The sequence below is a fragment of the Eschrichtius robustus genome, chromosome 2 (genome assembly GCF_028021215.1).
Source record: "Eschrichtius robustus isolate mEscRob2 chromosome 2, mEscRob2.pri, whole genome shotgun sequence".
Classification (NCBI taxonomy): domain Eukaryota; kingdom Metazoa; phylum Chordata; class Mammalia; order Artiodactyla; family Eschrichtiidae; genus Eschrichtius; species Eschrichtius robustus.
In genome coordinates, this window is record NC_090825.1 from 143,220,632 (window position 1) to 143,237,435 (window position 16,804).

At 40.7% G+C, this 16,804-nt stretch overlaps 1 protein-coding gene across 1 annotated transcript in view; it reads left to right on the top strand.

Moving 5' to 3' along the window:
• Positions 1–16,804, top strand: part of TENM2 (teneurin transmembrane protein 2) — a 998,704-nt gene that overhangs the window by 404,435 nt on the left and 577,465 nt on the right. The window lies entirely within an intron of this gene.

Sequence of the window (16,804 nt, forward strand, 5' to 3'; positions counted from 1 at the left end):
AGCTCAGCCATTTTATTAGCAAAACAGCTGTAGACAATTCATAAGTGATAGGCGCGGCTCTAAATAAACCTTTTTTTATGGATGCTGAGATTTCAGTTTCATATAATTTTTCCATGCCATAAAATAGTACTCTTTTGGTTTTCTTCTGCCATTTAAAAATGTAAAAATCATTCTTAGCTTTCTGTCTGTACAAAAATAATCACCGGGCAAGTTTGCCAAGTCCTGCCATAAGGGAAGCCTCTGTTTGATGATTGACTTTAACATTTCTCTAAAGCCTTTGAATTTCACTGTTTAACAGAGTTAGAAGTTGAATGTTTTATCTCTTTGTCAGACAAGACTATTTAGCTAGAACTGAACCACGCTGTGTTGAATCCCTTAAATTTGATTTTTAAAATTACCTTATATTCATGTCTAGTTAAGTGGGTTTTTTCCATTTAGAACAGTGATTTTTAAAATGACTTACAGAAACATACTAAGTAGAGAAGAGTCCAGGTGGTACATGATTGGCAATGATCACGAGACATGTGTGGAAGGGTTAATATTTGGGAAAATGCTATCCAGGTTTGAGTATCTGTCACTATTTTCTTCAAAGGAATACCTGTGTTTCTGAAAAGAACAAACAAAAACCTTACTATGTTTCACCACAGCTCATGATATTTTTTAAAGAGCCCCCGATTAAACACACAAATCCCCCAGCCACCTATTCATATCAGAGCCAGCTGAGGGATGAAAACCAAAGTTAAATAAGGTTAAAACTTGAGATGACTCTTGAAATACACAGAGCAAGAGTAGTGGAATTATCTCTCCGGACTCATCTATGGAAGAGTCCGACATAATCTCATGTAGTTTCTTACCACACGTTTTATCTTAACACTTACCACGTTTGCATGATCAAGAGCCAACTGATTCATCTTTATCCAAAATGGTGACTCTCCCTTTCCTTTGTATGAAAGTACAATTGGGATTGTAGAATAGGGATTGGGAGGTATTCCTTTGAAAGAGAGCCGACTAAATTTTCTAAGCAAAAATAACCAATGACTGCGACTACGAATGTTTCCATTAATGCAAAGAAGGCCGTGCTTATACCTGGTACCACGTTCTCTCAGTACATCAGCTGCAACAGGCGCTAAGTTCTCTCCTAGCTTCTCCTCCTGCCACCTCTCTGAGCTCTTCCCTCATGTTCCACCTCCTTGCCTTTCCTTCTCACTCAGCAGCCAGGAAGATCTTCAGTAAATCAGCCCAGGGCCATCCCGCTTAAAAACCCCAACAGACTCATCACTGCCCTGGGGACACCCACCATCCAAACTCTCTAAGGCAGCCAGCCATCCAGGCCCTGCACCATTCCACCCCTGCCATTCTGGGGCCTCAGCGCGTGCTCCTTCCTTAGTCCAGCCCCTGACCTTCCTTCAGTGCCTCACCCTTGCCCGGTTCTGTCCTGCCTTGGAGTCTAAAGCAGAGACGCTGTTCCCTCCATCTCAGAGTTTCTCATCCTTGGCACGATTGACATTTGGGTCAGGCAGTTGTTGGTAGTGGGAGGCTGACCTATGCACTGCGGGATATTGAGCGGCATTCTGGGCTCTCCCACTTAGATGCCAGGAGTATCACCTCCCCACAGTTAAAGCCAACAAAAATGCCTCCGGCTGGTGCCAGATGTCCCGCCACTTGAGAAGCACTGCTCTACCAGGACAGTGTCCCTTATTTCTCCTGTTCACCTTTTAGAGCTCAGCCTGCAGTTTACTTCTGTAGCCTCCTTGACCCCCACTTTTAAAAATGGTTCCTCTGATTTGAACCTTTCATTCCATGCTTCACTTTTCCTGAGGAGTACTTGTCAATTATAATCATGGATCTGTGATGTGTTTATTAGTTTAATGTCTGTTTGTTCCCTAGACTATAAGCTTCTTGAAGGCATGCTAATTTGTTCACTGACTTATTCCCAGCACTTATCACAGGGCCTGGCACGTTGCAGTATATCAAGAAACAAATTTCCAATGAACAAAGTCAAAGTTTCCTTCCATAACCCTAGTCGCCTAGAACTGTGCTCACATAAACACCATCCCCAGCTGCTATGATTCGGGTTTCTTAACACAGAAAAATAAATTTTCAGGAGCTCTAGATATAATAACCCAACAAATTATCCCTCTAAATGATTAAATTACTCTCATATTTAGGGTACAAACGAGTGCCTTTATTGTTGACAAGAAAATGCACCTGACTCCAAATGCCATGGAGGGAAATTTCTCCTCCTCCCTTTTTCTCATTGTATGAGCTGATCTGTGTCCAGATCTGATTAACCTGAATAGGCAGCCTCTCCATGCAGTAACGTGAGCTGCATTAAAAGCCCTTCTTCTCCGTAATATTTCTTTTACCAGTACCCTCCCAGATTTTGTGGGGTTTTGTTATTGTTGTTTTCAGTTTTGTTTTGTTTTTACCTTTGGAGTTACCTGTCAGTTCAAAGTACTGCATTTCTTTCTATAAGATAATGGCTTCTGGTCACGTCCTCATTTTTGTGTCTCTCACAAGCCGAGCTCACCAAACACTGTGCTTTACTGTCCTGAGTGACTTGACATTTTCCAACCGGACCATCATATCTGTCTCTCCATCGGGCTTTGGCCACACTGTTCCTTGTGTTAGAACATTCTCACCCAGTACCTTCTCCAAGAAACAATCCCTTAATTCCCAAGATTTATCTGACATCTTTCCCACCCACTTACCTGGCCCCCAGTCTTCTCAATGCCATTGCGCTTAATACACTGCACTGCAGTTCCGTGTTCATCGTCTGCCTGACCCCTAACATTGCTTGGAAATGCCTAGTGAGAGGAAGAGGAAAAGGCTCCTATAAATATCTTCTATAGGAATTAACGAAGTACCTTTCAAAATGTAAGCCCCCTGAAACTGAAAATCAATTCTCTTGTTAGCTAGTTACAAAAGTCCATGTTTGGTTAGGGATAGTGAAAAGGAATATATATGGCTATTACCAAAGACTGTCCTAAGTACTTACGAAGATCTTTCAAAACAGAGATGGCACATATGTCAAGTCCTTCCAGTCAAAACTTAGAAGGCTTGAGAGGGTCAACACTGGAATACTGTGCTGAGCAGGATTCTGAGGCCTCATTCAAGCTTAACAAAAAGAATAATTGGATCCATCAGCAAAGTGTTACGAACATCAGGTGGGGATGTGTAACATCCAAACTCTAAAGAGGTAACTAAATAGTAAAAGAAAAATCCTAACAAAAATTCTGCCTCTTTTACCTAGTGTTGATATCAGAGGACTAGTACTTGAAGAGACTTCCTTAGACATCCCTGAATCTAATCACCGTCTTTTATAGATGAAGCAGCTAAGGTCTGCAGAGTCAGTACGATGGGCAAGCCCCACAATAGCAAAGATAGAACTAGAACAATGCCCCGCTGATTATCTGTCTGAGAATTCTGACCCATGCTGAGTTCATGGGGCAACATTCCCGTGACATGGCTTGCAGTTGAAGAGGCTTCTGGATCTAATATTCCTCTGCTGGTGGCTGAGAGATGCAGACTAGCAGCTAGTAATAATGCAGCAATGATTTGTTTACTATCAACTTGAGCCAGGCTTTTGCTAAACACTTTGCTATGCAGTATCTTCCTCATCCACCCCAACAGTGCTCTGTGATAGAAATTATCATCATCCCCCATATGCAAATGAGAAAACTGAGGCTTGAATGATTAACTAACTTGGGAAAAATCACACAGCTAAAAATGGAGAGAGCTGGACTTTGTACTCAGTCTGACTCCAAAATCACTTTGTCCTTTGAGGACACCTTGAGTTCTTCAGACCTCTTCACAGACATGATATAGTATAGAGACAATGAAATTTGCAAAGACAGTTGCTCTGAAAAGATATAAAGAGTGCTTAGGAAATCTACAAAAACCTGTTGCTCCTTGATAGGAAAATCAGATGAAATGTGGACTACAGTATTTTCTTAAGTCTTCTAAGAATTGGAATGTGAAACTAGAAGCTATAGATGATCTGCGTTAAGATAAAAGTCATAAAAAAGAGCGAGCGTTCCCTGGGGACTTACTACATGCTAGGCGCTGGGCTAAGTGTTTTATAAACAGAATGACTTGAATCCCCGCAAACCTTGAGCAGGCTGGCATGTTCAGGTTGTGTGCTGCACGACTCCAAAGGGTACCATTCATACAAACGATGACACACACAGTGGCTCTGGGTGTAGGGCAGTACAATGGCTCTGCCTCTGAGGTGGGTAATATTATCCCACTTGCTGTTGAGAAGGCAGAGTTTCAGTGGTTGGTTCAGGCTTCATGGAACTTCCCTAAGCTGAGCTGAGATTGTAACCAGGAGCACCCTTCAGAGCCCTTGTTCCTCACTGCTCTTGGTACACTAGTATGCCTATAAGCATCGTCTCAGAAGGCACAGAAGCAGGCTGATTAAATCAGCATGGCCAAGCTTGCCTGGGTTATTTGAAATCGGTCTTCATAGGAACCACAAAGCCAGCTGTTAATGACTCGATACTATTAGCAGTAGATTGTGGATATCACGATTCAGCCCATGTTTTCAAAGCAAAATAAACAGATTCCATTTGAATATGTATTGATTCTATATTCAGTACCATTATCCTGCTTTTTAGCATAGCATGCACTGGGAAAATAAAATTGCTGTTTAGAAATAATACTTGGTTCAGCATCAGTACCCACAGTCTCTACCTTAAAGAAAAAAAAAAAAACAACTAGTAAGTTTTTGGGGAAAACAATACATGAATTAATTTCAGTTCAAAAGAACAGCAGGGATTATTCAGGTAAAAATATTTATGTCGCTATGATGGAATTGCCACACTTAATCAGCATGACCAGTAGCACTTTCTAAACAACAGCTGCTAGAGAAATGTACACAATAAATGTGGCAGTTCTGTGGAAAACGGAATTTTTGTATACTAGCTATTAGATTTTTTTTTCCCAATCATTACGTTTTTTTCCCCAATCACTCCTGCAGGATGTGGAGTTTTTGCATAAGTTGCAAATTCATGGTTAAATGAGGCACTTTTTTGACTTGGCAGAAGCTGTGTAAACATGAAGTTATGAATACTCTGAACTGGTTTGAAAGGTGGAACCTTAAACACCAGTGTTATCATGATGATGGTATTTTTTTAAATATTGTTTTCAAATGACTCTGCTGGAAATTAGCATAAGGTAGCAACTACTCATTCTCACTCTGTGTAGCTTCTGAACTTTCAATAAGAAGGAAGAATAACATGGACTCCTGAAATATAATGTCTGAGACCACTGGCTTTAGAATCAGGCTTGCTTGGCTTTGCTTCTCACTAACTGCATGTGAGATCTTGGGCAAGTCACTTAAGCTCTGGTCTTGTGTCCTCCTTCAGAAATAGGAAAGCTTCCAGCCCACATTACTGACTGTTATATGGGTTCACTGAATCAATACATGTATAAAGTGTTCAACAATGTGCCTGATTCCTAGTTAGTGGGACTCATTTTTTACAGCTTTTATAATTACTGTATTGTGGTATTCTCTGCTCTGCACTGAGAAAGGATCTGCCTGTATTGCTGTATAAATATTTTCTTATTTTAATGATAGTTGCTAACTTTTCATTTGACCTTTCCTTACTATTATATGTATGTTGTAATAAACTTGAACTACACTCAAAGTAAATAGGTTTCTTTCAATGTTATTATCTACCAGTTCCTTTTAGAGAATATTTGCTTTGGCAAGTAGAGGTATTTCCTGCTCTAATCAAACCACCAGGCTTATTCGATTTAAAGACATTTTCACAACATTTTGAACATTACGGCAGTTACAGAAAACTATAAAGTAGGTTCTCTGCCGTTGAAGAGATCTGGGGGAGGATTATTGACATCTTTTATGCAGAAGAAGAATCATCCTGAAATACCAAAGAAAGGTTTAATATACCTGTAATAACTGAAATGACATGCTGATTTAACTATTTAATGAGCAAACCCTGTGAACTCTGCCCACCCATTCATTCGGCTACACAATGAAATAAATGACATCTGAACTTCCACGTCTGGATGACCAAATCTCATAAACAACGTAAGAAAGGATAGAAGCACTTGGGTTTCAGTATCATGTCTTTCTTTGAGAAAGTTCTGTCTCCCAAGTCCTTCACACCATCACACTTGTTTATACACTGATGTTCTGGCTTGGGTTTTGCTTCCCTCCACAGTGCCATGTCCTTCATTGAATTTCACTTCGCTTTAATGAAGAAAGGGCTGGTTTTGCCACAGTGTGAAACCTTTCAGTGGTAAATGTTTTTCCGAGAACTGCTGTTTTTATTTTCTTCAGAATTCTTTATTTGTGCCCCCTCTCTCCCTCTCTCCTTCTCTGTCTGTCTTGTTCTTGCTTTCTCTCTCGCACACACGCACAAGGACAGGCAGACACACCAACATTCACATACCTCTTCGCCTTCCTTCTCATAGCGTCATCCCATGCCCCGCAGTTGCCTTGGCTACAGTGAGTCCAGAGACTTCAAATCCAAAGCCATGTATAATATATGCTAGGGGACCCCTGCAGTGAGTGGTATACAGCATTAAAAAGGACACACTAAATCTTGACTTAAGCAACAAGTGAATTGGGTGTGATTCTTATTTGTTCAACGAAGAGGAGTCAACATAGGATTACTTTATATCATTTAGGAAAAAACAGGGTTGTTTTTTTTTTTTTTTCCCAGAAAAGTATAGTAGAAACCAGTGAGTACACTGAAGTAGCCCTAATCCTCCAGTTTTATAGTATCATTGATGTATTCATTTTAGGAAAGGTGTATCAACAACTTAGGTCTTTGGGTGTGATGTAGCAAATAGATTTCTCCTAGGCTAATAGGGGAGAGTAATAGGAGGTGAGGATTTGTTCCTCTCCATCAAAAGTCTGTGTTTTGCTGTTGCTGTTGTTCATTCCCTCTCTTCAGCCCCTTCTCTTTGACAAAAGGGCAGATGAAAGGAATGGAGGGGGAAAAGAAGGAATGAACTGTTTGGCAGAGTAAGAGAAGGAATTCCTTGAAGTAAAAAAAAAAAAAAATGATTTTCAGGCAGTTCTGAAGTTGATCCCATCTGAGAACTTTGTGATGGAAATTGGCTGCGGAGCTCACCTACCTGGGTTACTACGATTGAGGCTTTTATTCCCTCAATTGAGTATGGCCATGGTGTGGGATTTTGGGAACCAGCTGGAAGGAGGGTATGTCTTCCCCACTTACCTTCATGGGGTCATCCTCTCAGCCTCCTCTGCACTCTGGGCTCCTGTCTTGACAACTGATATTTATTTGTCACTACCGATCATTTCTCTGGGTACAGTCTTAGCCCCAGCTTTTATTGTAGCTTTCACAGTTTTCTTTTTCTGAGAGCTATAACCTAAGCACACCTCATCCAATAGGAGCCATCCTTACTAAATCATTTGTTTAATACAAAGCCCATAATGCAAAAACTAGTACTGTAGGTGGAGTCATTCTTTGTGTGGAAAAGTAAATGCCTCTGATTAAAAAAAAAAATGTTCCACCCTCATCCCTCACTACAGTTAGGAATGTGAACTATATTCAGACGGAAGAGTTAAATGCCAATATTATGGGCTGCACGATTGAGCCCAGAAACAACAATAACAGGAAGGGAGAGGCAGGGAAGACCAGAAAGCTCAAGGAAAAAGAAGGCTTTGAAACAAAATTATAGAACTTTGTGTGAGTTAACTGGTTTTGCTTCTTTCTTTAAATAAATTTATTTATTTTATTTATTGATTTTCGGCTGCGTTGGGTCTTTGTTGCTGCACGCGGGCTTTCTCTAGTTGAGGCGAGCGGGGGCTACTCTTCGTTGCGGTGCGCGGGCTTCTCATTGCGGTGGCTTCTCTCGTTGTGGAGCACGGGCTCCAGGCACGTGGGCTTCAGTAGTTGTGGCACACAGGCTCAGTAATGTGACTCGTGGGCTCTAGAGTGCAGACTCAGTAGTTGTGTCACACAGGCTCATTTGCTCCGCAGCATTGGGGAATCTTCCCGGGCCAGGGCTCGAACCTGTGTCCCCTGCATTGGCAGGCAGATTCTTAACCACTGCGCCACTAGGGAAGTCCTGTGGTATGCATTATTGACAGTGGGGTTTGAATAGTTTGAAGTTGGTAAATGTTCCTGTCGAGAAACCATGTGTTGCTTTGAGTTTGCAGAAACACCTGAGGAAGATGACCCCTTGCTGTCCTGATGGTCTTGTGCTTTTTGTGCATCAGATGGTGAAAACTGAGGACTTGAACTTACTTTCTTGCTTTTTTTTTTTTTTACTTGAAGTATAGTTGATTACAATGTTCTGTTAGTTTCAGGTGTACAGCAAAGTGATTCAGTTGTACATACATATATATGTACATACATATATATATATTTTTCATATTATTTGCCCTTAAAGTTTATTAAAAAATATCAAATATAGTTCCCTGTGCTATACAGGAGGACCTTGTTGTTTATCTATTTTATATATAGTAGTTTGTATCTGCTAATCCCAAACCCCCAATTTATCCCTCCCCAACCTTTCCCCTTTGGTAACCGTAAGTTTTTTTTTTTCCTATGTCTGTGGGTCTATTTCTGTTTTGTATATAAGTCCATTTGTATAATTTTTTTTATATTCTACATATAAGCGATATCATATTTGTCTTTCTGTCTGGCTTACTTCACTCAGCATGTTAATCTCTAGGTCCATCCATTTTGCTGCAAATGGCATTATTTCATTCTTTTTTATGGTTGAATAATATTCCATTGTATAACTATACCACATCTTCTTTATCCATTTTCTTAATAGTAAATATTTAAAGGGAAAACTTTGTCCTAACACTTTTAGCAAGTATGGTTATCACGTTCTGTTACGTATGAGTGGAACTCTGCCGAGTTCACACTAGGAGATCATTTAATGCCAATACAAAACCAGCTAATGGACAAACAAATATTTCAATGAAACAGAATAATTAATAAGATCTTGATTTACTATTCTCAAAATTGTAGAATAATTGGTGGATATCTGGGTGTTCCTATTTTTTTTCATTCTTCCCCCCATTGGTTGTTCTGGATGGAACTTTAGAATATTTATGAAAATATTCTCTGGCATCCTCCCTACAATTTATCTACCTCTGTCGTAATTTGCTTCTGAATTTGAAGATTAAAAGACGATAAATGACAAGGCTTAGTGTTTACTGGCTATGGTAAGGAGGGGAAGTGTGGATTTTCCTAAGACTCCATTAGAATTAGATTTCATCCTGTTCAGGGTAGTTCACCAAGTGTATCCTCTGCTCTAACACTTAGCAATGACTTAGACTCATAATGCATAGAGGTGTTATTAAAAATACATAGAAATTGACAGCATGAATTGTACATGATAAACTTCTAGAAATCCTGGAACCTGGTGCCTGCACCCTGAGTAGAGTCCTGGGCAGTCAAACTCTGTATTCCATTAGGCTTTGGTGTGGAGTCCAAACCAGACTGAAGGTGTGTGTGAGCATCAGAAAACGGTTTCTCTTGAGAACCCTCCAAGCTTTGATAAAGGTCTTTAAGTAGCTCTGATTAGTAGAGACTCCCCATCAATTAGGGAAATGGTATTCAGACACATCGAAAGTCAAAATATTAGCTACAGTTTACCAAAGTGAAAAGGAGTGAGTGTTGCTCGGTTTTCTGGTCCAGCCATTTCTCTGCTCAGTGAATATGATCAGGACTTTCTTGCTGTCTCTATGGATTTTAACTCGTTGATGTTGAGAGATACAGTCTAGGGTTGGAAAGACAAATAGATTTTATCTAAAATTCTGATTCCTGTCGATTGATAGCAGATGCCTAAGGTGTTGAGAAGATTATGATATCATAATATCTGGGTTCAATTAAAAAAAAACCATAAAAGAGTTGCCACAACTGAAGGGTAGTTTCTGCCACAAGGTGGGGGAGAGGAAGAGAGAGGAAGAAAGATGTACTGTATTATATAGACATACTTATATATGTATGTACCAAATGATCTAAAATAATTGTATATGCACTTTTAAGAGGTCACTGTAAGGGTGAAATTGCACAATATAGGTGTCAGAGACTGGCTAATTGTTTATCGACCTGTTGCCCCTTTCCCTCTTGGGCAGACAATGAAAATGCAATTTCAGCCTCCCTTGACGTTAGGTGTGTCCCTGTCCCTGAGTTCTGGAGAAGGGAATGTGTGTATAGAAATGACATCATTTCCAGACACAGAAAATAAATCCACATAGGATTCTCCATCCTATTTCTCTGTGCACTGGCAGAAGGAATGGAGAGGACTTGGGTCAGAAAACCTAGAAGGGAGTGTGGACATGAGAAGGGGCCTGAGTCCCTGAATGACTGCATGGATCAGAGGCCTCCCCCGGCCCCTCCCACTTTTGCCTGCCAACCTGCTTTGTCCTGCCATGAACAAGAAATACACTTTTACTGTGTGGCGCCCCAAAAATCAAGGTTGGTTGCCTACATTGACTCATACTGTGTATGTCAAAGCTTTTTAGAGAATGTAAAGCACACCGGAAGTCTAGATTAGAAATACAAGCAGGCAAAATACATGATTTCCCTTTCCATACAAATTGTCTATTTTTATATCTGCTAAGAAGCTTTGCCAAAGCTTTCTTTCTCTTTCATTAAATGGGCATGTTGAACACACTTCCCTTCTTCCTAAATCGAGCTTATGCTTCAAACTGTCTGTCCAGCACAGCCCTCCCTGACGATGACAGTGTCAACATTTGAACCCAGGGGCAGCCTCCAAAACTACATGAGAACTCTCAGGGGAAATCTCAGGGGTGAGCAGAGAGGGGGAACTTCTCCCCTCTCACCTTCCCCCCGGTACATACATCCTCGACTGAGTCACTTTCCTGCTTTGCAGTTCCTGTCTCTGCCGACTTGGGTTCTCTGTGTGGCCTCCTCTAATCCCCAGGTTATTGGATCTTCTGCTCTCATTTTCTCCCCAGCACTTTCCTATTTAGGTTTTATAGAATTTATTTTTCCTTCCCTAAGTGTAATTTTTTGTATCTATCTTATTTGAATTTCATTTCATATAATCCCTCCGGTGCATCCAGGCCATTTTGGATTCTAAACGTGTTGTCTCATTCCTGACAGCTGGGTATTCATTGTAGAGTACAAATATATACTTAACTGTGATGGCCACACACTTATAAATAGAACGGTAAAACTACAGTGGAAGTTAGAAGAGATGGGAGCCATCCACGAGGCTGGTCCAATGGGTGCGTACTTGTTCTTGCAAATAAGGCAGCTAGAACAAATGGAAAACTGATTTAGCTTGCGTGTGCTAGCTCTCGCTCTCTCCCCCTCTCTAAGAATATCTTTGTCTCTGCATATCTTCCTCACTCTCCTCTCTCTGCAGACCCATTTTTCTTGTTCCATGGTTCACGTGGCAGGACATGGCTGCCAACATCCCAAAGTTTTATACCCTCCACCCCATTTGAGAAATTGCCTCTGATTTTTAGTAGTTCAAAGTGTTAGAATGAGAGAGAGTGAGAGAAGGAATTCAAGAGAGAGAGAGAGAGAGAGACTCTTCTTGGTCCAGCTTGGTCAAGCATCCACATCTGGTCCAATAAACTCTAGCAAAGAGGGCAAAGTTATGGAGTGAAATAAGGCTCAGTGTTCCCAAGCCTGTGGATAAATGAAGGAGAATCATTTGGAATCGGGCACAGCCCCCAAAAGATCTACTTACGGAGGTGAAAGTGAATGGTAGAGGAACATAAAAGAATAAATGAGAGAAGTGAGAGAAACTGATTATAATTTCACTTATTTGAAACCTGAAATTCAGAAGAGCCTGTGTATGTGTGTGTGTATATATATGTATAGGTATGTGTATGCATTTATACACATACAATACACTTAGTGAATACATACTATGCCAGGTACTGGAGGAGCCCTTGTTCTCAGGTAGCTTTCAGTCTCATGGGAAACACAGACACACAAACCGAGAAAAGTTACGCTCTTGTGAATGGTGGTCATGGAGCCCAGAGACCACTTACGAACCCAGGAAAGGAGAATGACAGGAAGTCTTCCCAGAGGAGTAGATGCCCGGGATGGCTCTGAAAGGCAGAATAGGAAGTGGCCGGATGAAGGATGGGTGAGCAGGCCATTCACAGTGGGAGGGATAACATGGACGGAGACAGGGCGGTGAGAAATAATATGGTGTATGTTCTGGGAAGGGTAGCCTGGAGTTGCTAAAGCATAAAGAGGTAAAGAGAGAAAAGCAGTAGGGAGGGAGCAAAGGGCACACTTTAAAGAACTTTGCTGGCCTGGTTCATAAATCCAGACATTAATCTAAGGACATTGGGAAACCATGGAAAGATTGTAAACCGAGGAGTGATACCACCAAACTTGTGTTTTATATAGATCACCCGGCAGAAAGCTGGAAAATGGATCTGAGAGGAAGACGATTTGGGAGACAGGGAGACTAGTTAAGTAACTATTGCAGTGATTTGGGGAAAGATGGAGAGCTAAACTAAAGCAGAATAACATGAATATTCATGACTTCAACAAATAGATATTAACATTTCTTATGTGCCAGCTACTGTGCTAGATATCTTCCATGGGCCATCTTATTCAGTCTCTAGAAAAGACCTATCATGTCAGGTACTGTTATTGCAGGTGAGAAAGCTGAGGCTGAGAGAGAGAGATTGCCACTTATTGGCTATGAGACTTTTGGCCAGGTAAAGGCAATATTTAAATCCAGGTCACTCTGACAACAAACTTCAGTAATTAAACACCATCCCAATGGTAATAGTGATGAAAAGGAAGGAGACAGGTCAGAAATATTTAGGAGGTATAATTATCCGGACTGCATGATGGACCAGGTTTAGGGAATAAGGGAGAAGAATTCGCCCAGGATAACTACCACGTTTTGAGCCTGGATGTCTAGGATGGTGGATGCAGAAGGGCTGGATTTTGTTCATTTTTGAAAAGGGCCTTTGATATTCATTCCAACTGAAATCCATCACCTGGAAACCAGTCATTTGCCAACATCACTCTCCAGACCCTTGGCCCTTCCATATTCTGTGGGTAGTCAGTCGCTCCAGCCCTCCTGGCCTGGGCCCCTTGGCCAATATTTCCACCTGTTTTACAGTTCCTGAAGTCCCTTTGTCCCCTGACCTTTCCACCGTACCCACCTTGCTAGTCGCTTTCCTTGGATCAAACTTACTGTCCATTTACCCTGTGCCAGCTCATGGAAAGTCATGCAGTGATCCCTGCAAAAAAGCAGCTGGGTTTAGTGCTCTCACTCACCCTTATCCTTTCCTCCTTCTTCCATCAACCTCCCCCTCCTGTTCTACACTGAGCCCCTCTCCTTAGACCCTACCCAGACACCTGCTCTTTGCAAGGTGAAGTAACTTGGCCACTGACTTAGGAATCAAGGTCATGTAAGTTGAGGTTGCTCAACTAAGCTGCCCACACCTCCACATTCATTATGATCCATTCTCCTCTCTCCACTCTTATTTCAGAAAAAGAGGTTGTTTCTCTTCTTGCCACCAACTGAAACTTGATCAGTTGTGTGCAAACTATTTTTAATACATTATTTAAAATGTGTGCACCATGCAAATTCAGGTAAAGTTATTTATCCTCCCTATTAAAAAAAAAAAAAAGTATTGTCATCATTAGCAGAGCTTCTGTCATCCCACAACAAACTATGAGAAGGGCTCAACTTTCTTCATCCTTACCTCGGGTCAGGACGAAGTAGGTTAACCTCCAGTCAACTAGATTTTAATTAACCCCAAAATGATGTTTCACTTCGTTTCTAAGCCTCGGCCAGTGAATCACCAGACAAAAAATAAGTTTAACAAGTAAAGAAAGGCAAAAGTCGTTAATATCTCAGAAACGAGGTTTTTTACTATATATTAACAAGCGTTAAGATGCCACCATTTTTAAGATGTTTTTTTAAAAAGGGATTTGAGGGAAATTAAATGCATAAATGCAAATTTAATCCTGATGTCAGAAATGTGAATGTGCAAATGTGTAGAAAATTGGATTTTATAAATACTATGATACAGTAAGCTTTATTCCTAGAATTATGCTCCTTTTTACCTAGTGCCTGTAGCTAAGTCTAACTTGGTCAGTTAGAAAATTCTTAGGCCGCAGGGCCCTCTGTTAAAAATTTTGCTGTATTTTTTGTTTTACAGGGAAGTAGTATCTGAGACCCACGATAGCCATTTCTCTCTTAGGTTAAGAATTGTTTTTTGATGGCTTTGCTCGATGATCTTTTTCGAAAACATGAACATACCTTCAGTAAAGACTGAAGCACCACAAGGAAAGAAAAGCCCATAACTTAGGAGGCTTTTTTGAATATGGAATAAAACATGAATCTAGACATAAGCAAATTAGGACACAATTTTCAATGTTCTACCTCAGTAGGAGTTTAGTGGAGAAAACAATTTATTTGCTCTAAAATGACAGAATATTTCTCAGCAAACAGCCGTATGTGTTCGCGTGTGCATGTTTCCCTTATTAAATGATAAAATCACTCTAGCTCTGGATTTTAGTGTCTTCCTGCTGGAAGCGTCTGATTGCACAAATTAAGCCTAAGACTTAGTCTGGGCAAAAGTATTTTGCTGTCTCATAGGCTCACAGTTAGTGCTGCTATGTGGATATATATACTTCTGTATACATGTATGTATACGATTATATATTTTAACAGCATTTTTAAAAGGATACAGTGTTTGAAATGTTCAGTGAATGTTTATTAGAATGCCTTGAATTCCCTGAGCCTCTGCCATGTTTTCTATCTTCCCATGGAGATTTTGGTTTTCTCTCTCTTCTAAAATAGCCTTAGCTGGTGAGAGGTACCAAATCGACAGCCTAGAAGTCAGGAAGCTACTTGTTACTACCATCCTGTAGTACTGCCTTTGGGTTTCTGTGCCACAGCTGGCTGAAAGAGCTCTAGTTCCAGCTTCCTATTTAATTTGGCTGGTACTCTCTTCCTGGTAATCACTTTACTAGCTTGCGCATAGGGTACTGATCTCATGGACTAAGCACACACACAGCTATAGGCGTGCACACACAAACACGGGCACACACACATGCACTCACAGGCAAATATACATGTATACGCACACACATACACAGGAGTATCGTGTACATGTGTGCACATATGCATGCACGTGTGCAGTACACACAACACACACCTATGTGTGCACACCCACATGCACACATATATATGTGTATGTAGTACACATGCATGTAGATGCGTACATCTGCATTTGCATGAACACACATGCACACACAGATCCAAAGCCCTTTTCCTCTTACCTCTCCCACCTAAACTTTTTCCTTTGTTCCCTTTTTTAAAAAATTTTTCATTTTATATTGGGGTATAGTTGACTTACAAAGTTGTGTTAGTTTCAGGTGTACAGCAAAGTGATTCAATTATACATATACATACATTCATTCTTTTTCAGATTCTTTTCCCATATAGGTTATTACAGAATACTGAGTAGAATTTCCTGTGCTGTAGTAGGTCCTTGTTTATTATCTATTTTATATATAGTAGTGTGTATGTGTTAATCCCAAACTCCTAATTTATCCCTCCCTGCCCCCTTTTCCCCTTTGGTAACCATAAGTTTGTTTTTTAAGTCTGTGAGTCTGTTTTTTTTTTTTGTTTTTTTTTTTTAATCTTTCTTTTTTAAATTTTTTATTTATTTATTTATTTTTGGCTATATCAGGTCTTAGTTGCAGCACGTGGGATCTTCGTTGAGGCATGTGGGATCTTTCTTTGTCACGTGGGCTTCTCCCTAGTTGTGGCGTGCAGGCTCCAGGGCACGTGGGCTCTGTAGTTTGCAGCAAGCGGGCTCTAGTTGAGGCACGCAAGCTCAGTAGTTGTGCTGCGAGGGCCTAGTTGCCCCGCGGCATGTGCGATCTTAGTTCCCCAACCAGGGATCGAACCCACGGCCCCTGTGTTGTAAGGTGGATTCTTTACCACTGGACCACCAGTGGTAAAGTGTTTTGTAAATAAGTTCATTTGTATCATCTTTTTGTATTCCACATAAAAGTGATATCATATGGTATTTGTCTTTGTCTTACTTCACTTAATATAATAATCTCTAGATCCATCCGTGTTGCTGCAGATGGCATTATTTCACTCTTTTTATGGCTGAATGGTATTCCACTGTATATATGTACCACATCTTCTTTATCCATTTCTCTGTCACTGGACATTTAGGTTGCTTCCATGTCCTGGCTATTGTGAATAGCGTTGCAATGAACAGCGGGGTGCATGTATCTTTTCAAATTATGGTTTTCTCCAGATACATGCCCAGGAGTGGGATTGCTGGATCATATGGCAACTCTGTTTTTAGTTTTTTGAGGAACCTCCATACTGTTTTCCATAGAGGCTGTACCAATTTACATTCCCACCAACAGTGTGGGAGGGTTCCCTTTTCTCCATACCCTCTCCAGCATTTAGTGTTTGTAGACTTTTTGATGATGGCCATTCTGACCAGTGTGAAGTGATAGTTTTCTCCTCAACGTCCCCAATATTGAGACTCTTTTGAGGTTATTGTATAACTCATTGCTGTTCAGAATATGATATTTCTACAGATGAGGCCTGGATTTCTATTTTTACAAGATCACTGAACAGTCCTATGCACCAATTATGGAAGTTTTCATAACCCGCCTAAGCAGAAGAAACATCAAATCATTGAAGCTTAATCCTAAAGAAACGAGGGTCACCTTGGCCTTGCCTTCTGACTTGGGCTGTCTGTGTTGTAATAAGTGAGGGACATGGAACTGAGAGCTTTCCCACAGCATCCTTCCCTAGATCCAGGGTGTCAACACACACAGGGATTTGTAAGTGT